This window comes from Rhincodon typus, chromosome 8, assembly GCF_021869965.1.
Source record: "Rhincodon typus isolate 14 chromosome 8, sRhiTyp1.1, whole genome shotgun sequence".
Lineage (NCBI taxonomy): Eukaryota > Metazoa > Chordata > Chondrichthyes > Orectolobiformes > Rhincodontidae > Rhincodon > Rhincodon typus.
The window spans coordinates 33,592,281-33,617,452 of record NC_063339.1 but is presented as its reverse complement, the minus strand read 5'-3'; the positions used below and the strand labels follow the sequence as shown (position 1 = coordinate 33,617,452).

Here is a 25,172-nt window from a genome sequence, read left to right as displayed (position 1 = left end):
AGACACCATTTTCAAGAAGGCATGTGATTTAAGTTAAGTGCCGAGCAAAATTTTTTTGTGATATTATTTAATGAAGTGTTTACAAAGTGAACTTTTATAATTGACAGAGAAAACAAACCAGGGGCCATTAGTTTTCTTGAATTTATTTCCAAATCAGGTTTCAGTTTAAAAAAAAACGGTTTCACCTTAGCAGAATAGTTTTAGTTTGTGAAGTCCCCAAGCTGGAAGACCTTGTGTACAAGTTTTCAAGTGGTCAGAAAGGAAAAGAGGTTTAAGTCATCAGAACAGGAAAGAAGTCCGTAGGCCATCAAAAATTGGAAGTGTTAATTAAGTAAGAAATTAAAGAGTTGAAATAGAAGCGACACTTCACTGGGATTAAGTATCTGTAAAGGATATTGCTGAGAAACAACCCTTATTTTTCTGTTTATGTTAAGATTTTTAAAAACTGTCTTACCTATCTAGCTCATTGTAATAAGTTAGTGTTCTTTTGTGAAAGAATACCTACACCATATTCGACTGCAAAAATTAAATTTTGATCTATCAAGTTATGTTTCACTCTAGGATCTTACTAGTTCAGTATTACTGACAGCTGGGAACAAAACAGAAAACAGGTAAAAACATATGCAAGACAGGCATTAGAGGAATGCAAAAGAGTCAACATTTGAGTATTATACATATAACTGGAAGTGTCATTGAATAAAGATTGGTGGAAAAATGCTGACAACAATGCCCAGAACACTGTTGCTCCCTGATTACCACTGATAGCACCAATGCAAGCAGCTGTGGCTGCTGGTCTAGTTGGCACAGGTGGTAAAGTTGTCTGACCACCATCTGACTGAATTTATAGCCCCTACGGGTACTGCTCCTACGTGAGGTGGAGGGAGGAGAAATGGCCCCTGAGTACCATTAGTGGGTTCAACAACCTTCTGTGGGTATCCTCCTCTTGCTCCTTCTCCTCCTGTTGTTTTCCACAGAGAAACTGAAACTAAAGTTCCTGCGACTATAAACATATTTTCTGATTAAAGCTTTGCAAATCCACAGTATTTCTTACAAATAACAGGCACCATTCCATAAAATTTTGTAAGTTCCTCCAATTACACTGTACTTCCATTAACTTTGCAGCAAAGTCAAAAGCACATGAACTGAACATGGTGATCCCATCAGAAACTCCTTTGAAGCATTCCTTTGTGCAGCAGAACCATAACTTCAGGTACGTATGTTTAAGAACCGGATTAGGGTTATCAAAATGGCATGTTGAGTGCCAACTCAACATTAGATGCTGACTGGTGGTATGATCTGGCCACTCAGCACACACCAATGTCCATGCTAACCAATTTGACCAAAAACAGTCGGTGCAGGCCACACTGGATACATTGGGAGCAGTCCAATATCACATCCCATATTACATTCACAAATTCCAGTCATATCGATAATAGCTGTGCCACAGAGCCAAATTTAGCAGCGTATCCACAATCAAATAACATTATGCTGCTGTTACACTTAGGTATGACAGCTGTCAAAAATGTACAAAGGTTCTTCCTTAAAATTGTGTTCTGTAAAGTTGCTAGTGACCTTGATTGATAGTAATATTATTCTTAGTAGTTGTCTCCAATTTTTTTTGGCAAGTGAGCAATTTAAAATCAAACACAGTCACAAACTAGTGGTAGGCTGAGAAAAGTTCAGGATCTCACCCAGCTGATATGGGATTGGCCAATTTTCTATGTCAAACCTCAACCAAAATGCACTGCAAATGTATCCATTCAATCTTAATGTCACTTTCATTGTCACATTGCCATTTAAGCAGCCACAAATATAGGTTAAAAATGCACACCTGAATATTGTGTGTGAAAGAGGATTTCTGCCCAGGGGTGCTTATTGCTTATTATTAGCTCAGTTTAATGAGAGCATTTGAAAAAACCATCTTTATTTACATTTTCTAGGGCATAATCAGATTTAACACTACCCTGCCACCCCAACCTGTCCTCTATTTTACGGGGCTGTGCAGGCTAGGGTATGCAAGGCACGGTGACCTGCTTGCCCTCACCCCAGTGAGGCCCTTAAAAACCATTTGCTTCCCAGCCACAATCTTACAGGAAATGGATGATGGTGCAGGGCACGGAGAGGCCAGCTGGTTACCCTCCTTCAGCGAGGGCAGCAAGTGAGCACTGACACCTCAATTACTGGCCCCCATTCCATTCATGTGTTTGGATTCACAGGGTGCTTAAAAACATTGTTTTGATCATTTTGTTCCTTACAAAATGACTCAAGAAGAAATATTTTCCTTCTCTGAACGGGAAGCAATTCAGAAACAAAAAAAAAATTGCCACAGCAGATCATAAAATTTTCACCATAGTTTTTTCATGTTTTTGTTGTAAAGCCAGAGACTTGCAGAATTCTCTTCAATTAACTTGCATCTTTAAGGGTTCCTTTATGTAAGTTGAAATTCTAGGGATGCCTTGTATAATTAATTGAGAGATCTTAGCATCCCGAGATCAAAGTATTTTTCTTCTGCTTTGAAGTCCTTTTATCAAATCCACATACAATAACAAAATACAAACAATGCAAATGATTCACCAGTAAAGGAACATCCTTTTCATTAATGATTTATTAGATTCAAAACATGAACAGTCACTTTAATATCAAGCGTACACAATGATTTAGTTCACACTTTGATCTGTCAGCTCTTACTCCACTTGATTTGGCTGTTAATCTGGTATCCTGTGGCTGTTTTTTGATTGATTCAATGAACCAAGTACATGACCCCAAAAAAGGTTTGTATGAAACATGGTGGAGCTTTCTATCAATGATAATTACATACTGTATATCTGAAATGAATGTACTCAATTCTTCAGCAGCAGCAAGAGTTTCAGATTTTTGTTAAACCGTAAAACGTAAATAAATAACAATTAAGTTAAGATTAAGAGAAAAAAGTCTTGTGCCCAGTTTGGTCATAATTTTTTGACAGCTTGCAAAAATAGGTTAGAATTAATATACTGTGACAGTAAGAACTATACCTCTATTTATCAGAATCATATTGAATATTCTGATCAATTCAGCATATTCTCGCAAGAAATGAGGTATAACAATTACAAAACAGTACATGTGCATGCATTTCCTTTCTCTCAGATCGGACTATATAGGGAGATTCTTTTGCAAATAAAAGATTTGAGCATCTTCATAATTTCCATTTTCTAGACCTCATTCAATTCAACAATATGCCAGCAGGGAAGATCTTCTATGAGATGGTCAATTTGCCAAGCCACTTCTGTGTTCGTCATCCAGTTAAGGACAACAGCTGGATCACAGAGGCAGGAGAATCCACAGGAATGTCTGGCTTGCAGCCCAACAATGGGAAGTCACACTACTGAAGCAGTGGGAGACCCAGGAGGAACCTCACATTAGATATCATCACAAAAGGCTTCAAACTCAGTACGCAAAAGCAAAGGTCAGGAGTGTAGGGGAGTCTCAGATGTATCACTCTTCCTCATCACCACCATTTTCATTGGGACAAAGTAAAATGTCCATTTTTGAATCAAACAAGATTCTCTGTGAAATCTGACTAAAACATAGGTTTTTGATATGCGAGGTAGTTATGAAGAGGGAGCTACATGACCCTGCAGCTAAGAGCAGAGGAAGTGAATGAGGAATTACCATTTCAGAGACTTGCATGGAAATATTCTTGAGTATTTCTGCCTTTTGGACAGGTGACAAGTTTAAACGAAAAGGCAAAAATAAACCTCAGCATTTTCCAACTATACACTGATACTGTACATTCCCCACTCACTTCCTCCTCTGACAGCAGCCAAGTTACCACTTGGACAGATTACGCATGTAAAGGAAAATATCAGAGCCTTGTTGGGAAATGTTCCAAGGCTTTCCACCTTTTTTCTTTCAAACTTTAAAGCTGCCTGAGTCTTTCCTTATTAAGTACCTCGTGCTAACACCAAGAATTATGAGTGATTTAACAAGGTAGCAGATCTGATTTTGCCCATTTCCAAGTTTAGTTAATCCAGAGCAGACTGTGTGAAAATTCAATTTATCATATGCTTTGCCTAATAGGATTTGATATTCTGCTGGCAGTACAGGCCAATGACTGACACAACCGGAAGTTAAGTCATCCACTTTGACCTATCACGATTTCACTGTAACTGTTCTGTGAACGTACATCCTGAATTGTTCACAATCACTGTTGAATAACAATGCATGACTCAGTCCACCAGAGAAATGGAGAGCTGAAAATAATAGGTTCAATGAAGCACCAGCAGCTTGAGTTTGAAATTTGATTATTTCTAACTGATTGGAACCAGAAGATATAATACAATGACAGCATTTGTGTGTTATTCGGTATAGGTCTGAAAGGGCTAATACTGAGTGGTCTCAATCTGCCTCCAACAGAATGTGGCAATACTTGTATTATCTCCTGTGACCTAAGAAACTGGGTGTGGTGTTGAAGAATTCAATAGGCATATATTACAATTAACTAATATGTGCAAACATTACTACCTTCAGCCATGTAAGTGTCTGGCTAGCATTAAGCTCTGAGTTTACAACTGAGGAGCATATTTCCAGTATAGCCCCATGCTTCAATTGATCTCAGGTAAGATAGAGTATACCCTCAGGTCACGTGCCATAATGTAATAATATCTTAAGCATCTGAAGGGTCTAGGCCCGAAACATCAGCCTTTCTGCTCCTATGATGCTGCTTGGCCTGCTGTGTTCATCCAGCCATGCACCTTGTTGTCTCTGAATATAACAGTCCTCTTTTCCCAAAGATAAAAATTTTTCCAAAACATGCACAGTGGCTCAGTGGTTAGCACTGCTGCCTCACAGCAACAGGGACCCGGATTTGATTCCACCCTCGGGTGACTGTCTTTGTGGAGTTTGCACATTCTCCCCGAGTCTGGATTTCCTCTGGGTGATCCGGTTTCCTCCCACAGTCCAAACATGTGCAGGCTAGGTGGACTGGCCATGCTAAATGGCCTGATTCCCTGGTATTCAGGGATGTGTAGATTAGGTGGGTTGTAGGGGGATGGGTCTGGTTGGGATACTCGAGGGTCTGGGTGTGGACTTGTTGGGCCGAAGGGCCTGTTTCCACACTGTAGGGATTCTATAGCGATGTGTACTTGCAGGTACACAGGCATGTGTTGTCAATTCGATATACAAACATGTAAAACAGATGTTAACATGTTAACAAGACTAACATTTAAAACTTCAGTGTAACACTTAGGTCTCTTGACAATTTGAATCTAGTATTTGCATTCCCAACTGGAGAAGGATTCATTGTTCTCTGCTGCACTTATTGGACAACATTGTTATCATGCAATCGTCATCATTGGGAGTATTCTTCCTCACTCTCTTCATACATGATTAGTGCGTATGAGCTGGCTTCAAATTGTAGCACCATAAATAGTGATGGCCTAGAGTCACAGAGCATGGAAACAGACCCTTCAGTCCAACTCATCCATGCCGACCAGGTATCCTAAACTGAACTAATCCCATTTGCCTAAATTTTATAGAATCCCATAAAATCTCATAAAGAGGCCATTCAGCCCATCAAGTCTATGCTGACCCTCTGAAGAGCACCCCACCCTGCCCAGCAACCCCCAACCTATCCCTGTAACCATGCATTTACCATGCCTAATCCACCTAGCCTGCACATGTTTGCGCGCTACGGAGCAATTTAACATGGTCAATCCACCAAAACAAGCTTGTCAGAACTGTACAGCAAACAAACCTCACAGATACAGACATTGCCCAGCTATTAAAAATAAATGGTTTATCTGTCACACAGCAAGTCACTTTCAGAAACTGTGGTAAAATAGGACACAGTCACAGAAAAGCAGAAGTCAAGTTGTTACCCACATAGTGGGAGGGGGAACAGTTTTCAATAAAAAAATACCTAAAGTATTCCTAAATTAGTGATCCAGACCCAAACTGCATCTTCTCCACAATAACACTCAACACTAGAGCCCCCCAAGGATGCATTCTCAGCCCCCTACTGTACTCCCTGTACACCTATGACTGTATTGCCAAATTCTGAATGAACGCCATCTACAAGTTCACTGATGACACCACCGTGATAGGACTGATATCTAACAACAATCAGTCAAAATACAGAATGGAGATAGAGGGCTCGGTGATGTGGTGCAACCTACAAAATTCTAAGGGAGTGTGACAGGGTAAGTGTTGAGAAGGTGTTACCACCAGTAGAGGGACTTTTAACTAGGTGATATAGTCATAGAATAAGGGGACACTCATTTAAAAGTGAGACATGAAGAAATTTCTTCTCTCAGAGATTGGTGGATGGTATTCTCTACCACAGAGAGTGGTGGAGGTCACTGAAAATATTTAAAGAGGAGGTAGATGGATTTTTAAAATATCAGGGAGTTGAGGAAGGGCTATAATGAACTGGTGTGAAGTAAGAGTTGAGGCCTAGGGGATATCAGCCATGATCTTGTTGAATGACAGGGCAGACTCAAGGGACCAAATGGTTTACTACTATACCTCATTTGTATATTATTCATACGCATGGATTTGTTAGACCAAATGAGCTCTTTCTGTACCATATATCCTATGTAATCTTATGTAATATTATTTGGAAAATAATTGCCTAAATGGGGTAGAGAAAGGTTTCTGGAGGTATAGCTGCATAAATAGCTAAAAATAACAATACAATGGAATAGGTAAATAAAAGTAAACACTGACGTTCATTTATTACAGGACAAATTAAAAAATGTTATATTGAATTAGTGCAGAAACTTGGCTAGACAATAGTTAGACACGTACAAACAATTCTGCTCTCCAAATTATAAATGTGACATTATAAACAGACACTTGCCCAAATATTCCAATAGCCAAGAGTCACTGGAGCTGTGTACACTAGAATTTTACATCGGTACATGCAGAATTGCTGATCCAGCTGACTCCATAGGAATTGCCTGGAAAGTTGAGCTTTCCAGTGGGCAATTTCCCTACATTTGGAACCTTCCAAAAAAGATTCATTGAAGTCAAAGAATTTGGGGTATTCTGACTCACTCAAGTTTAATAATTACCCAGGAAAGATTAGAGGATTAGAAACCTACTCTAACTCATGAGTAACTATCAAACTGAACACTTGACTTACCATAACTTCGCAAATATACATCCCCCGAACCTGAACATCACCCCATCCCTTGCAACCAAGCCCTCTGTCCAATCACCTCCTACTACTCCCCCAGCCCAAGCAATCCTACCCTGCTGCACAGCTCCACCGCTCACCCTATCCAGTTCAAACCTGCTGGATCCGGTCTTGCTGGAGCTGTCATCTCAACCACTCTCAGCCCAGACTGAGTCAACAGCAATCCCACCAGCCTGGCCTGACCTGATTCAACTCTGCTGGAACTGACATGTCTCCCGACCCCAGCCCAGCTTGGCCAACCCTAGTGGAGCCAAAATTCTATTTGTGTCTCTCCTCATGTTGGCCCGATCTAACTCTGTTTGAGCCAACACCTTGGCCCCCTGAAGTCTAACCATACACTACTGAAGCTAACGCCACCACAGCCAACCCTGGCTGATACTTCCTCTGGCCCTAACCAGCTAGAGCTAACATGACAGCCATCTCTTCACCAAAATCTACCCTAAGCACTCACCTATTTACCTGACATCTTACACATCCCCCTCATATACTTAGTATATTACATTCCTAACCCAATGGCACGCAACTCCTTTGCCTATCTACATGAAACACTACCACCTCAGCGCATGGTCCTTGTCATTGTCAAAGTGACTTTGGGACCTTCAACTCCTGAAAAACAGCAGCGACTATTGTAATAAGAAGGGAGGCATGTCTTGATCTACCATGGTGCTCCTGCATTTGGTGGATTTCTCTGTGATTATGTCTGATGGACACACTTGGGATAGGCCTGAGTCAGAATTTTAAGCCAGAAGATCACCAACAAGTAACTGGTTAATTTTAAACAGAATCACCACTGATGATAAGCAAAATAAAAAAAGGCTAATATAAAAAAGTTACTAGATTAATACCAGAACTCAGACATTATACCTGTCAGGAAAGACCAATAACTGGTGCTCTTTCATCAGCAAAAGAAGAAAACTGAAGGATGGCCTCAAAGAGATTGATAAGTTTATGAGATGATTTGGCCAAATTAACAGGGAGATGCTGTTCCATTTTTAGGTGACACCAAAGCAAGCAGCCATATGTATAACGTAAACACCAAAAAATTCAATAGCAAATTCAGAACAAAGGTTTTCACTCATGTGCTGAAGTATATAGGATATATTATCATTATTTGGATACCTGGGTCTAATGTAAAGGTAAATGGGCTTTTGGTTTCCAGTTCAGTGAATATGGCCATTTTTTTGAGGGTCAAAAAGTCATTTCTTTTCAGTGGGTCTAAACATTAGAGACATCACGTAACTTAAGATACATGATTACACAGCGAGAGACAGACGAAGTGGGGCCATAAACAACTCACGGGAAAAAAAAATTCATTCTAACATTTAGTTTTGGCATACCAAGCGGAGTAGAACAACATCGCTCCATTGGAGGCCTCACTGATGATGTTACCTAGCATGGGAACGAAACATCTGGACGAAAACAGGCCAGCTTGGCGAGCAAGTCAACAACCCCACCCACAACCCGAGCTACAGATCTTTGCAAAGACCTTAAATATAAAGGAGATTGTTGTGACAGAGGGTTGAATGTTTCTTTCTTATGTTTGAGATAAGACCGTTCTAAGTTGATGTATATATAGCTTTGTTTCTTTCCTATTCTATTGTTTAATATACTTAGATATTGTTAGAATTGCAAAGAAATCCTCTTATGAATATATTCAGGGACTGACCACCACGGTGACCAACTTGAAAGTAAAAATAAAAAAAAACTTAAGGTCTATCAAATCAGGTTTCACTCTGGGATCTGACTCATCCAGTATTACTGGGATCATATCAACAGTGTGAGGTTAAAGCATGGAACTCGCTACCACAAGGAGTATTTGAGGTAAATAGTTTAGGTACATTTAAGGAGAAGCTTGTTGAATGCACAAGGTATTAAGCAGTAGGAGGATAAATGGTTAGGTTTAGGGTTGGATTAATAAGGATAGAAGGAGATTCATTTAGAGCTTATAGACTAACAAGGGACCGGATGAACCTAATAGTTCATTCTAGGCTGTAACTACTTTAGGCTGGATCTTATAGAAGTCTAAACAATCATGGGCTGTGGTGAGATTTGTGACAGAACAGATGAGAACTCTGGAGCAGCCTACCCCGACATCAGGAGCATCTGTTATGCTGTTGCTGAGCAGCGAGATGTGATTCTCACTAGGCAGCAGCAATCTAACAGCAGGCTGTTGAGGAAGCTCAGACCTGCATTACAGGCTGCACCAGCAATTAGCATTGAGAGGCTGCTGCAAGGACACTTTATGCACACAGACAGGCACCTAGCTCACCATTAAACCAGGTTGCAACTCAGGGCTGCTCACTTGCTCTTTCAGCGCTCAGTCATTTAGCATCTACCTGCACGTTCATAGTATCCATGCTGTGCCCTGCCATGCCAATTGGTGCAGTCACATAACTGGGCAGCTTGCCTTGCTGGTTAGCAGTCCTTTGTCAAAGGGATGAACATCTTGCCGTATGGCAGTGTGCTATGGCAATCTCACACTTGCCCCTTGCGCCAGCAGCTTACGTGGCAAATACACTACATGGGCAGCAAACAGGCAGCTATGTATCCAATTCTAAGGGGAGTAGAGCACAATGAAGCCCATGGAGGTACCTATCAGGGAGGGGTCATAGAATCCCTACAGTGTGGAAACAGGCCCTTCGGCCCAACAAGTCCACACTGACCCTCACTAGTCCTGGCACAGTAAGTCAACAGCAGTATTTGATAGCAGTTCATTGAATTTCCCACAGTTAGTTATCCACTCAGAATACTCTCAGTCAGTGGTTAGTGACTCTGCAGCCTTGGAGGTGTGTGGGAAGTGGTGGGTCACGTTCTGTCCTATTGCTCCATGGCGGGATAAGGCTAACCCGGTCAGGGAGATGAACCCAGGCATTATTCAGGGCATTTCTCACCTGAGGTTTGCTGGTGAGGCCCCTCAAGGGGTGGACCACAGTCAATCTGTCAGGTCTGTTTACAGAAAGGAAGGGGAAAGGAGGATTGAGGTGGGGGTGGATGAACAAGGTGATCCCTGCCAAAGGAAGGATATTCACAACCTATTCAGGATAAACAGGATTGTGACTGCAGGTTTGAAGGAATGGGCAATAGCAGTTGTGAAGGGGAATAACAGCATTGTAACGGTGGGTGGGGGGGGGGGGGGTGAGTACAGTTGAGTGTGGATGGGAAGGGAGCTATGTCTGGTTGGGGGGCTTGATTCATCCATAACCAGAAGCACCCTGGCTTCATAGGGTGGGGCTGGGTTAGTGCATGGCCATCTTATATGCTGGGGCTCACCAATGCGAACCCCTTCAACAGGGAAGTAAGATCCAGGACATAGAACTGCAAGGTCCCTGATCCTTGTCCATCCAAATGCATTGGCCCCCTGCATGCTGTGCCCCAGTCTGATCACCTCACTCGCACCAACACTATTGGACACAGAGGCCTACGAAAGAATAGAGATGTTGGAGGACAAGGAGCAGTGCTGTCAGCAGAACACAATGCTCTGCATACACCTTGTTTTTCTTGTTCCTAGATGCTGCAGCAGGTTCTCAACACAGACTTCACTCCAAGGCACATCCCAAGGTGTGGATAGGAAGTAATGACTCAATTCTGGCACAGTCATTTTTGGGGCTACGCAGAGATATAAACACATAGACATGGAGGCAAAACAATGAAATGTACACAAAAGTGAAAATTGATGTACAGTGCATTTCACCCATGTCACCAAAATGTCCTCAATAGGTTTTCTTCTTTCTCTCCCTTCCACTATGCTTCAGTGCACTCCCTGGTTCCACAGATGGGTTGGAACAACCTGCTCATCACTGAAGCTCATTGGCCCTGCAGGTTTGGTCATATGGCCATTTGTGTCTAGACAGCCAAGATATGCTGAAGATCTTCTTGTCAGAGGTAAATGAAGACTCCTGGGCATGAACTTCCAAGGATTAGAGGGGTATAGGCAGGGTGTTGGTGCACATCTCAGCCACCTCTGCAGTGTCCAGAGAGGAGACTTCTGAGAGGCCTGCATGTGGTTCCTCCTCCAGTTGGGTGCATCTTGGCACTGACCTGCCTCCTTGTGAGGAAGGGGCACCTGGAGTGTGTACCACATTCCTTATCCCCTGTCACCATGCTTTTGGTCCTGAGAATCAATGGCTGGGGTACAGCTGCTTCTCCAGCAGACCCCGAGGGTGCTGGACCTGACTCTCCATAGCAGCCGCCAATCTGGCCTAGAAGGCAGACAATGGTCACATGACTCTGTGCTGCATTTCTTGGTAATGAGGCCCATTGCATCTTACGTATCTGCCTCCACTCCTCTTCCTCTGTGCATTCTGACAAAGTCACTGCTTGCTGACATCACTAGATCCTTTCCTGCCTGCAGCTCTGGCAGTTGTCTGATTGCCAGTGATCTGAGGGACTTCTTCCTCAGTCAGCTGTGAAATTATCTCAGTGAAATACTCCCCAGATTGTGCTTCCAAACTTCATAACACTATTGTTCCCACCGAGGTGTCAGTATCTGAGCAGGAGCAGGAGCAGGAGCAGGAGGAAGACTTGCTGATGATTTCTCTGACGCCTCCATACTCTTACTCTAAGAGGTTGAGGAGGTGGCCTCTGGTTGAGGGATGGCTGTTTCTCTGTGGAGATGGTGGAGATGCTGGGAGTAACTGCAATACAAAAGAGAGAGAAGGCACAGCGGCCAGTGGTTGGAAGTGGCGTCCAATGAATGGCACTGACAGTGCAGTTACTATGAGAGCTTTTGTAGAATGAAGAGTGGGACTTACTCAGTTGGTGGAACATGGGTGTCTCAACGTCCCCACAGAAGCAGTCTCTATCTTCTTGTGTGATTGCCAGGATTCTCTCTTCATAGAAGCCAAGAAAACAAATATGGAGCACCCCTCCAGCCATCAGTACCTTTCTGCCCTATTGTGGGCTGTCATCTCCTAGAACGAGAGATAGGGAGGGATTGAGTGACAAGAAAGTGGGTGGCACATGTGTTAGTGTTGGCACAATGGGAGAAAGGTGCCAAAGGGAGCGATAGGCAGCACAGGGGCAATGCTGGGATTCTAGTGTGGGAGGTTGTGGGGGTGCGGTAGTAGACTTAATTTAATATTAATATGAATGAAGGATGATGCTTCGTCAATTGTGAAAGTGATATAACATGATTCTTGGTGGGAGCTGGGTGCATAGGAGAGTTAGAGCTAGTGTGCAGTAGCAGAGTTACAGTGACTGTGCTGAGTGGACTCAAGTTGTTGGTCTTTCAGCTGATATCTGCTGAGTGGTGAATTGTTCAGGAATGGTGCATAATGAAATGAAAATGAAATCAGACAATGGGGTGCATTTACTAGGATACAGTGAGAAGTCTCACTAGGCCTTGCAGCAAGAATCGCTGCAAAAAAACTCAATGCAACTTACGCTTAGCCAAAAACTAAAAGATTCAGACCTATGTAATTATTTGATTAAAGTAAGGAAACCAACTATTCATATTTCAAATCCCCCAAAGCCATTAAATCCTAGGGATACATCCAATGTTGCTAGAGTACCAGCAATGGAAAGTATGCCACAAGATGTGTTTCCCATCATTGGACTTATTTTCTGCTATTTATGTCATCGTTGGGTGGAGAAAAGGAACTTGTTGGAACCAAGGTCCACATTAATTTCTGTAAACCGTTAGGAAAGACAAGGTCCAAAAATGTTATTTCTGGCCATTATAGCATTATGATCTGGTTTCAAAATTCTAGCAAAAAGTTCTCCAATACTCCTCTCACGAAATTAAAAAACAAATCCAGTTTGAAAAGTACCTCTGGAAGTGAAGTTACTGCTTTGGGTGCAACCAAAAACTGTGATGGTTTAGTTACAGTTCAAGCTTTCTATAAGATACATTTCTCCAATCATGAATGAAAATTCATCCACAAACCTGTCCAATTAGATAACTTAACAGAACTTGACTCTTTTTCTTTCAGAAATATTCCTTGAAGTATTTCAGAGTGGTAATATTAAGAAGTTATAAAGTTAATATATCTGAAAATGGGTTTAATCACTAAAAGTAAGCATTTTTAATAAGAGTAACCAGTCCTTTCTCTTTGAGTAACCAGATTTAGAGCCAAAGCGAGTGACTTTATAAATGATATATTCAACATTGGTGTATCTCAAAAATCGCAGAAAAGAAGCATAAGTGGTTTTGGATGGAACCGACATCAGTTTAAAATTCCCCAATCTTATCCAAAATTCCACCTGGATTATGCACCATTATTAGCGTAAACAAATGTAAAATTTACACCTGATGTTTGGATGACAAAGCAGAAATTTATTGGTGCTGATGACCATTGACAGAATCTTCCATACATTAAACTTAAATTGGTGATTTTTTTCAGCAACTTAGTTTTTGAATATCCAGGTTCCAAACCATTAAAACAATAACATTTATGCTAACAACTTACACTTTCATGAAAAATAATATTTCAGGGCACTTTGCAAGGGAAGAAAGAACAGTCAGCAAAATGTTAAGGAATTTGGAAGTAGATGAAGGCAGTTGAAGGCTTCTAAGAGGATTCTGAAAGCTGATAAAGAGGCAGGAATGAAAAGTAGTTTTGAAAAATAAATTTGAGTGCATGGCACAGAAGATTGATGGTGATGATACATAGAGAGCACAGAATAGGATGCAATTCTATATCAATGAAGGTGCAAGGTGGAAAGTATGATTGGATAACATATCTCAGGCTGTGGAGTGAATCAAACATCAAGAAGGAGACTAAGGAATCAATTACTTGGCTTACAAGAAACCAGTTGAGCTGAACAAGGACTGGATAATGAAGAGACATTAGGAACCTTTGTTCAGGATTGAGTTTGGAGTGCAGATTTCAGCATCAGCTGAAATTCACTAATTCAGTGCAGACCTCGCTGTGCTACCATTCTGTGTGGCTAAGAGAGACCATTATCACTTTCTCATTGAACAATGAATGTCCAAGCCAAAAACAAATTGGGTCACATAACCACATAGAAAAGACAGCGGTATTTCAACAAATTAATTAAAATTCTTGTTTGGAAAGTGAATTATCATGGCATGAAGGATTTTGGAGTTTGTAAAACAGGAAATAACCAGGTCACAAATCATGAAATTTACTGCACAGATGAAGGTCACTTGGCACTGTACTTGCATCACTGTTACCTCTAACTGAAGCTGTCTACTCTCACATCATGTTTCTATCTTTTACTTAAACCTGTACACATATTTTTAATTTCAAGTACTTGCTTACCTTTCTTTTCTGCCTCAGTATGCACTTGTGGCAAAGCATTCTTTTTATTTCCCACTTCATGATAATCTCAATCTTTACTCCATTATTCAATTTGCTAACCAGTGAATAATAAACCAACTCTTTATAACTTTCAAAGCAGTCTGCATTCAATAATTGGTCATACTGCAGCTTTTAACTTTCATGAACTTTATGGTTTTAAGATTAGTAGTAATGATTCCTAGCTGTCATAAAGTGACTTTTCTAAAAAGCACAAGGTGGGTGTTAAAATTACCAACAAATGCAAAATTCTGCTCTCAATTTATTTTTTAAATGTCATGCATCTTAACACAATAGGCACCACTTATATTTGAGTTGCATAAGTCCCTTATTCAAGGTTGTGATCATTAGAATGAAATTACCTAACCATTTTAGAGGGATATTTGACTTAACCACTGCAAGTTAACATCTTCTATGAGAATGCCAATCAAGCATAATAAAGGCAAATTTTGCTCAGATAATTTATTTGGGACTTTTTACTTCTTCTGTAGATGTACATGTAGAATGAAACTTTTCTATTTGAACTTTCTGTCTGTCATGCTTTCCAAGTCACACTATGCAGATCAATTTTCTTAGATGCAAATACCTTGCAGCTGATGATCCAAATACCATGCTCAGAAAACAGCATAAGGACTGTGGAGCAATGGTCAGAGAAGAAGTGAATCAATGAAAAGGCAGAAAATGAACAAATAAAATCACTTAAAGAATCTTTCTCAATTTCACTATTTTTTAATCTACCATTTTTATTTCTTGCAAACTGTAACATTCAATGTATAGGTCGAGACAGAAGTGAAAAACATAAAAGAACAAAGAACAATACAGCGCAGGAACAGGCCCTTCAGCCCTCCAAGCCTGCGCCAACACATTCTGGTAAGGTGTGGAGTGGCCCTGTATAATATCTCTTCCAGGAATGTAGTGAAGTGAATGCAGAAGTGTAGACTTAGGTGGTGCAGATTCTAGATTTTTGCAGTAAGAGTTATGTTTCTTATCTTGACAAGTCTGGTGAGGCTTTTTTTTTGCATTACAGCCATGGCTCAAGAACTACATTCTTTGAATTAACCTGAACAGTGTTTTCTTTTATATATTGAATTAGAATTAGAATCCCTACAGTGTGGAAACAGGCCCTTCGGCCCAACAAGTCCACACCGAACCTCAGAGCATCCCACCCAGATCCATCCCCTATGACCCACCTAATATACACCCTCTACCTCCCTGAACACTACGGGCAATTTAGCATGGCCAATCCACCTAACCTGCACATCTTTGGACTGTGGGAGGAAACCGGAGCAAACCCACGCAGACACGGGGAGAATGTGCAAACTCCACACAGACAGTCGCCCGAGGCTGGAATCGAACCCAGGTCGCTGGTGCTGTGAGGCAGCAGTGCTAACTACTGTGCCACCATGTCGCAATACCAAGAGAGCTGTACTCTGAACATTGATGGTAGAGAGAGTTAATGTTTGTGAATGTGTTGCCACACAATCAGGTGCTTTGTCTGAATGGTACCATGCTTCTGGACTGTTGTGGAGCTGTACTCATCCAGGCAAGTGAGGTCTATTCCATCACACTTCTGACTTGCGCCTTGTACACGGTGCACAGGTTTTAGGGAGTCAGGAGTTAGAGGCTGCAGGATTGTTGGCCTCTGACTTGTAACCTCTGTATTGATATGGCCAGTTCAGTTCAGTTTCTGGTCAATGATAAACTTCAGGATGTTGTTAGTGGAGGATTCAGTGAAAGTAATGTCACTGAACATCAGGGAGAGATGGCTAGATTCTCTCTTGATAGAGATGGCCATTGCCTGGGACTTGAGTGATGCAAATGTTCTAAACGGAAGATTTTTTATTATTAAATTGTGTCCCTTCGCCCAGATCTCACCCATGAGTGGAAACGTGTTCCCAGCATGTACTCTGTCAAATCCCCTCAGTATCTTACCTGTTACAATAAGGTCACCCCCGCATTTCGATTCTCTAGGCTCAACCTGTTCAAATTTTCCTTCCAAACAGGAATCAGTTGCTTGAGCACTTTCAATGCAATTTCACCCTTAAAGAAAGGAGACCAAAACTGTACACAGTACTCCAAATTTGGTCACACTAAGGCCCTGTGCAGCTATGATTAAAAGTTCCTTATTTTAATTTTCCATTCCCTTTGTAATTATCATTATTATTATTATTATTATTATATTGGGCTGCTTTTCTGTGTCTTCTACCATGAAGATGGGTACAAAATATTTCTTCAATACATTTTCCCTCTCCTTGTTTCCTACTGTTAACTCCTCAGCTTCATACTGTAAGGCACCATTGTTTACTTTTGCTACTCTCTTTTATTTAGTGTACATGTAAAAGCTCTTACTGTTTGAGGTTGTAGACAGCTCGCCGAGCCGGTGGGTTTGGTTGCAAACGTTTCGTCACCCTGCTAGGTAATATCGTCAGCATGTCTCCGGCTAAGCGTCGGTGTTTTATCCTGCTTGTTATTTCTATGCCTCTGTTTGTTGGGGTGTTCCGGTTCTGTTTCTCAGTGCTTTGTACACAGGGTCTAATTCAACGTGTTTGTTCATGAAGTTCCGGTTAGAATACCAGGCCTCCAGGAATTCCCTGGTGTGTCTCTGTTTGGCTTGTGCTATTATGAATGTGTTGTCCCAGTCGAATTTGTGTCCCTTGTTGTCCATGTGTACTGAGACAAGTGAGAATTGGTTGTGTCTCTTGGTGGCTAGTTGGTGTTCGTGTCTCCGTATTGTAAGTTTTGTTCCAGTTTGGCCTATGTAGAGTTTCTTACAGTCCTTGCATGGTATTTTGTATATTACACCAGTTTTGCCGGTTTTGGGTATGGGATCCTTTACGTTCGTCAGTAGCTGTTGTCGGGTGGTTGTTGGTTTGTGGGCTACTCTGATATCTAGGGTTCTGAGTAGTCCTGTGGTCATCACTGAAATGTCCTTGATGTGCTGTAGGATGATTAGTGAGTCTGGTCATGTTGTGTCTTCCTGTTGTGGTCTGTCTCGGAGGTAACAGCGGATTGTCCATTTCGGGTATCCATTCCTTTTGAAGACACCATATAGGTCTCTGTTCTGCTTTGCGTAGTTCCAGAACAACGCATCCATAATCGCACAAGCCAAACAGAGACACACCAGGGAATTCTTGGGGGCCTGGTATTCCAACTGGAACGCTATCAACAGACATATTGAATTAGACTCTGTGTACAAACAACTGAGAAACAGAATCGGAAGTGGTACCAACCACCCAAACAAACCAAGGCACATAAATAACAAGTGGGACAGAGCACCAATGCTTCACCTGAGGCGCACTGATGATGTTATCTAGCAGGGTGACAAAACGTTTGCACCCAAACCCACCGGCTCGGCGAGCATGTCTACAACCTCATTCGCACCCCAAGCTACAAATCTTCTCAAAAGCGATAGTAGGAACTGCCGATGCTGGAGTCTGAGATAACAAGGTGTAGAGCTGGGTGAACACAGCAGGCCAAGCAGCATCAGAGGAGCAGGAAAGCTGATGTTTCAGGTCTGGACCCTTCTTCAGAAAACAATGGGAATGGGAATCTTCTCAAAAGCTTGTTTGTTTCTACGTTTTCCTGCAGGGTTGCTTTCAGACTCAAATTTCTTCTTTACTTATTTGTAGTCATCCTTTGTCTTCAGTGTTGTCTTCAACTGGATAAATGTCTTTATTTCTGTCCTTTTGCTACTTGTCCTCACCAGACCCTATTTGCTAGTGCACTGTATGCTCTGTCTTTTCCTGGTTACCACTGTTCATATTGCTGCCTTACATTGTTGTCATATCCTTTCTCATTAATTTTATACATCTCCACTCATGACATCGTCCTCCCAAGATATTAATATACAAGTAATTAAGATTAGAAAAGAATTTTTTTTTTGATATCTGGATGTATAAAGTGGGAACAGCTGGTTCAAAGAGAAACAGCTGTTTAATTAATACAGTCAATAAATTCTCTTCATAACGAAAGTCCATGTATCTTAGTTTCTGTTTGACCATCCCAGTTAGAATCTATCAACAACTATGCCATTTAAAGTCCTAGTTCAATAATTCACCAGTATGCAGATCCAACCAGGGTTGAATTAAAAGTATCCCAATAGTAGAAGCCCCCCAGCATTGATGCCAGTAGTCTATACCTCAAAATGCATTTCTCCTGCTCCAATATCTGAAGCATGCATTTAACTTCCTGATCCTATTTAGCCAATGGCATTTTGCACATGGCTCAGGTATTGTAGTGTCTGATGCTCAGACCATGTTGCCTGTTGCGTCATATTGTCTGATGCTCAGACAACAGTTATCAACTCCAAGCTAAAGTTCCTTAACCTGTAAACACTTACTGCAGACATGAGTACCATGGATCACACTGGTGTCCACCAGCTCCCACATGCTAAAGCTGTAACTCATCACATGTCTTGACATTTCTTTAGTATGTTATTTAACTAACTAGGATTTAAAATTTAGAAATATTACTTTTTGGAAGAGGAGGCTCTACAGACCTCCTAATGCTCAATAATGGGAGAACATAGCATTTCAGTGCAAGAGATAAGGCTGAAACATTTGCAACAATCTTTAGCCAGAAGTGCGAAGTGGATGATCCATCTCGGCCTCCTCCAGTGGTCCCCAGAATCACAGATACCAGTGGATACTGCAAAGGCTATGGGCCCTGACAACATTCCGGCAATAGTACTGAAGACTTATGCTCCAGAACGTGCTGCATCCCCAGCCAAGCTCTTCCAATGTGGTTATAACACTGGTATTTAGCAAACCACATGGAAAATTGCCCAGGTATGTCCTGTACACAAAAAGCAGGACAAATCCAACCCGGTCACTTACCACCCCATCAGTTTACTCTCAATCATCAGTAAAGTGATGGAAGGTGTCATCGATAGTGCCATCAAGCAGCACCTGCTCAGCAATAACCTGCTCACTGACGTCTAGTTTGGGTTCCGCCAGGGCCACTCAGCTCCTGACCTCATTACAGCCTTGGTTCAAACATGGACAAAACAGTCGAATTACAGAGGTGAGCTGAGAGCTACAGTCCTTGACATCAACTGATTGCGGCATCAAGGAGCCCTAGCAAAACTGGAATCAATGGGAATCAGGAGGCACTTCTCCGCTGGTTGGAGTCATGCCAAGTACAAACAAAAATGGTCATGGTTGTTGAAGGTCAGTCATCTCAGCTCCAGGACATCTTTGCAGGAGTTCCTCAGGGTAGTGTCCTACGTCCAACCATCTTCAGGTTCTTCATCAACAACCTTCCCTCCATCATAAGGTAAAGAATGGGGATGTTCACTGATGATTGCATAATGTTCAATACCATTTGTGACTCCTCAGATATGAAGCAGTCCATGTCAAATGCAACAAGATCTGGATACTATTTAATAACATTCATGCCACACAAATGTGAGGCATTGACCATCTCTAATAAGAGACAATCTAACCACTACCCCTTGAAATTCAATGGTGTTATCATCACTAAAACCCTTGCTATCAACACAATTATTTTAGATGAGGCAATATGCAAATTTCATAGTTAAAATCCAGTTGCTTTCATCTCAGTTTAAACTTTTCAATGCTGAGGTATAATTATTTCAGGTTTACACAAAGCTCATCCAAATTCATGCCAATTTAACTAAATTGACATCAGATTTTCTTTTTCTTTTCTCCATGTGGATCAAATGATAGCTGCCACTAAGCTCACATATGAATGCTTTATCACATAAATGTTTGGCTCAGTCAGCACTGTAAATATCAACTCCACATGAGTTTACCACTTCAATCTAGTTAAACACTCATGAATGTTGGCCTTGCTACTGAAGACTTCTATTCTTGGCCAATACTTGGAAGATTTTACTATAAATTTATCTAGGCAAAGCAACAATTTGCAATATTATGAAATATTACAATTTGACATGACTTCATCTACTTAAATTAACCCATCTGTGAAACTACATGCGAGCCATGAGTACCAAGTGGAGTTTTCATGTGAAGTATGGTCAGAAAGCAGGGTCTTTAGGAGCAATGTAAATTTTAATAATGCATAGGCAGATAACATAAGATGTAAATTCCCCAACGGAAAAAAAATATATAAATGTTAATTTATATAGGCTTTTCATAACCACTGGATCTCTCAAAATGCTTTACAATCAATGAAGTAATTCTGAAGAGTCGTCACTGTTGTAGTGTAATAAACATGGCAGTCAATTGCACACAGCCAGTTTCACAAAACAGTAACGCAATAATGATCATAAAATTGTAACGTATTATTTGTCTTTCTTTATCCTTTCATGGAATATGGGGCATGATGTGGTGAGGTTTTCCTACCATCCCTACACACAGTGATCAGATAAGACTTAAGTTCCTTTGTTCACCTCCCCTGCTCAAAATAATATACATATGTATATTATTGATATATTTATGTGCATTTTTTAAACATCTAAACTTGCAGCAATTGCAAAAACAAGATAATGAAATGTTGAGAAGTTGTGAGAGGAAATCTAGCTTACACGACATCACTACCAATGGGAAGGCTGCACTACAGAATAACAGGTTTAGATAGGAAGTTTCCATTTGAAAATGGTGGCATTTACTGTCTCCCAAATTTCCTGTGCTGTTGCAATGAGTGCCTGGGCTTTACGGACAGCGACAACTCAGGTGGCTGTCTGCATCAAAGATGCAACAGATTTAACAAAGGCAAAGAAGAACACACAGCACTGCTCTCATTCCCATCTCTTCATTGCTCTCTTCACAACATCCCATTCCTTCCCACTCCCTCCACTCGTACCCACTGTTCCCTGAATGTAATGAGAAGAGCGATGGAAGAAAGGGTAGAATCATAGAATCCCTACAGCGTGGAAATAGGCCATTTGACCCATCAAGTCCTACACCAACCCTCCAAAGAGCATCCCACCCAGACCCTTCTCCTTACCCTATCCCTGAAATCCTTCCCATGGTTAATCCACCAGCCTGTACATCCCTGGACACCACGGGCAATTTAGCACCAGTGTATCTCAATATGTTTATTGGCTTACCTTTTTGTATTTAAATTTCACTTTTAGGCTTTAGCCTGTCTTCTTTATTATTGTCATAGAAACACAGAATCCTTACAGTGTATCTAGAGGCCATTTGTCCCATCAAGAAGCAGCTTGTGACCTAAAAATGACCTGCGCCCAGGTGCTAGTTTGAATCGATTTAAACCGGTTTGAGTTAACTAAGTTCTGCAAAAAGTAAGAAAGATGAGGTAATGCCAAAGCCTTATTTGGATGAGAAATAATGAGGTAATGTGACCTAAGTCTCTGGGCCAGGGCCAAAAAGGTAAAGGCATGTGATAAGTAAATTAGCCGGAGCCAATGGGAAGAAGACAGCACGACTTGAGAGAGATAAGAGAAAGAACGAAAAGAAGACCTTCGGGGCATGCGGCTTGTGAAAACTCCAGAGACAAACCAGCGCAGAAGCAGACCCTACGCCAAGGATGTGGTGACGACATTGAGTGCAGCGCCTGGCCAGTGTCAATCCTCATCAGCAGGAGCAGATATCCTGATTGGGTATTAGCTTTCATATTCTGTGACTACTTGGGGAGTGTCAGAGGTCACTAGTGGGCGTATAAGTAGGTCCTAGTTCAGTTTGTGGGACAATAATTGGTTACAAGAATTGACTCTTCTCCTCTCTGTATAAACTGATAACCAGAGTCACTGTTCTCCAGGCTCCCGATCCCGACAACATATTTATATTCTCCAACTCAGCTTGAAGAAGGGTCACTGGACTCAAAATATTTACTGTGCATTCTCAAGAAAATGAATCAGGGAAAATAAGAGAAATAAACATAGCGGAACATCTAGGTAATATCAATCATAACAGATAAAGTATAAAACTAATAATTGAGGAAGACACAATAAGACAAAGATCAAAGCAATAGATTAGGGGGAAAAAACAATAATTTTGAGGGAAGGAAAACGATACTAGGGAAAATATAGAAATAAAAAAATGTAACATTGAGCAGCCAGCAGTGGATGTAATATATTTGAACTTCCAAAAGTCCTTCAGTAAGATACCACACAGAAGTAGAAGGTTCATAGAAGTAGAAGGTTCTTCTAGGCAAAACATGTGGATTCATGGGAAAGATGGCAGCATAGGTAACAAGCTGACTATAAAACAGAAAACAAAGATTGGATTTAAGGGTAAAAACTGAAAGAACTGTGGATGCTATAAATTAGGGTCAAAAACAGACATTGCTGGAAAAGCTCAGCAGGTCTGGCAGCATCTGTGAAGAAAAAATCAGAGTTAACGTTTTGGGTTCTGAGGAAGGGTTAACTCTGATTTTTTCTTCACAGATGCTGCCAGACCTGCTGAGCTTTTCCAGCAATTTCTGTTTTTGTGAAATTTAAGGGTGTCTGCTCAGTTGGCAAAAGTGGGAAATAGAGTTTGAAAGGTGATAGGCCCACTGCTGTTGAAGTCTCAGCAGTGATTCGATGGAGACCTTCAACATAATTGAGAGTTTGTTAGCATCAAAATAAAATAAAATATTTTCATCTATGAGCGTTCTAAACTAGAGATCATAATCTATAATAGTCATTAATATAGGCAGTAGGAAATTCAGGAGAAATTTTCTTTTCACCTAGAGGGTGGTTAGAATATGGTGGTTCCACATGGAACAGTTGAAGCAAACAGTTGACACATTTCAGGGGAAACTAGAGAAGGGAGAAGGAATGGAAAGATACACTGATTGAATTAGATAGATTATGCCAGAAGGAGGTTAATGTGGAATATAAATGTCAGCAATTTCCACCTGGTTCAGAGAGCCTGTTTCTGTGCTGTAGACTTTAACTAATGTAATCCATGTGGTGATGACAAAGAAATATCAGGAACCCACTGCCTAAATATCCATCTGACTGCCATCAACAACCCCTCTACTTCATAAAATACAACACTATAGAGACACTGGGAAAGAAGATGATACACCTCTAAGCAGTATATTGTTTGTTACGATAGTAATAATAGAGTGCAAGAAGAAACAGAAATATTGAGGGCATCGATACCTTTACTGCCACTTGCAATTTCTTTCCTGTGGTGCAGATAGATGTAGATGTTCTTGCAGCAAGATTCACAGCTCCACAATTTTGTTTGTAGCAGATCCAAAGACTACAGAAACCAGCGAGTTAAGACCACTGTCAATATAGATATGGTTGCTAATTTAATAATGTGTGAATATCAAAGAGATATCCACATGCCTACTAATCTCCCTGACATTCTTTAGAAGCTTAGAAATTATGGCACAATGGTGCATTGCTGCTGTGCTATTTCACGATTTTGCAATAGCTTGCGTGGTCAAGTTGAGGGGACAAAGGGTTGTAACTCATGAACCAAGTTTTAGTCAAAGCCAGGATCTCAATGCAATTATCCACTATAAAGTTAATAACATAACAGCCTAGAAAATAGGAACGGGGGAAAACCATTGGCCCTTAAGAATACTCTGGTATTCACTAATATCATGGCTGATCTTTCACTTCAGCTATACTTTCTGTACAGTATCCCCCAATTTTGGAGGCAAGGAATAGTGAAATAGGCTTGTGAATAGTGCTGGGATATGCAAAGCCAGCTGGAGATTAGACTTCAGTCAGAACCAAGTATAGTGGTGGATGTGACAGTTGGAAAAATAGTTGGCAAAGCCCCCAACACTGGCAGAGAAAGGCAAGTGGAAAGTAGGATGGGGCAACTGAGGTGGCTGATCATATGGAGCAAGAAATGAGTGCTTTGATCTACTTTTTGGAAAATGATAAGAATAGCGCAGAGTATGGTCGTTCATTTATCCAAGAGGTAAATCACGGGTGAAATAGCATTAGAGAACCAAGAAGGCAAAGGAGCCATAACAGATTTGAAGGTTTGGAAGATTGTAGGGTGATAGGGGAGAAACAAAGTATAATGTAGACAAGGTGACAGGAGTCGTTAACAGGAAGGGGAAGAGACCCTAAGACCAAAGATATAGGAAGAGAATTAGGCCATTTGTCTCATTGAGTCTGCTCTGCCATTCAATAATGGAAGATCATGGCTGATTCTCACCCCCATTCTCTTACCTTCTCCCTATAACCCTTGATCCCTTTACTAATCAAGAACTTACCTGTCTCTATCTTAAGTACACTTAACGACTTGCCCTCTACAGCCCTCTGCAACAATGAGTTCCACAGATACACGCACTCTTGCTAAAGAAATTCTTCCTCATCTCAGTTCAAAAGGGTTGTCCCCTCACTCTGTGGCTGTGCCCCCGGGTCCTAATCTCTCCCACTAGTGCAAACATCTTCTCCACATCCGCTCTAATCAGGCAGCTCAGTATTCCATAAATTTTAATAAGATGCCCCATCATACTCTTAAACCCCACTGAGTACAGACCCAGAGTTCTCAACTGCTCCTCCTATGACAAATCCTTCATCCCCAGGATCATTCCTGTAAACCTCCTTTGGACCACTTCCAACACCAACTCATCCTTCCTTAGACATGGGACCCAAAACTGCTCACAATATTCCAAATGCAATCTGATTGGGCTCTTACACAGCCTCAGCAGTACATCTTTGCTTTTGTATTCTAGCCCTCCTGAAATGAATGCTAACATTGCATTTGCCTTCTTAACTGTCAACTTGCATGTTAACCTTGAGAATCCTGAAGTAAGACTCCTAAGTCCTTTTGTGCTTCAGATTTTCGAGCTCATCTGATTCCAACTTCTCCCTCTCAAACTGCAGGGTG

General features: G+C 41.2%; 1 long non-coding RNA gene across 1 annotated transcript; it reads left to right on the top strand.

Annotated features, from left to right (window-relative positions):
• Nucleotides 1–1,107: 1,107 nt before the first annotated feature.
• LOC125483638 lies at nt 1,108–3,537 on the top strand. The gene is made up of 2 exons (XR_007262572.1): nt 1,108–1,210; nt 3,196–3,537. It is a non-coding gene; the product is annotated as an uncharacterized LOC125483638 (long non-coding RNA).
• Nucleotides 3,538–25,172: the final 21,635 nt, after the last annotated feature.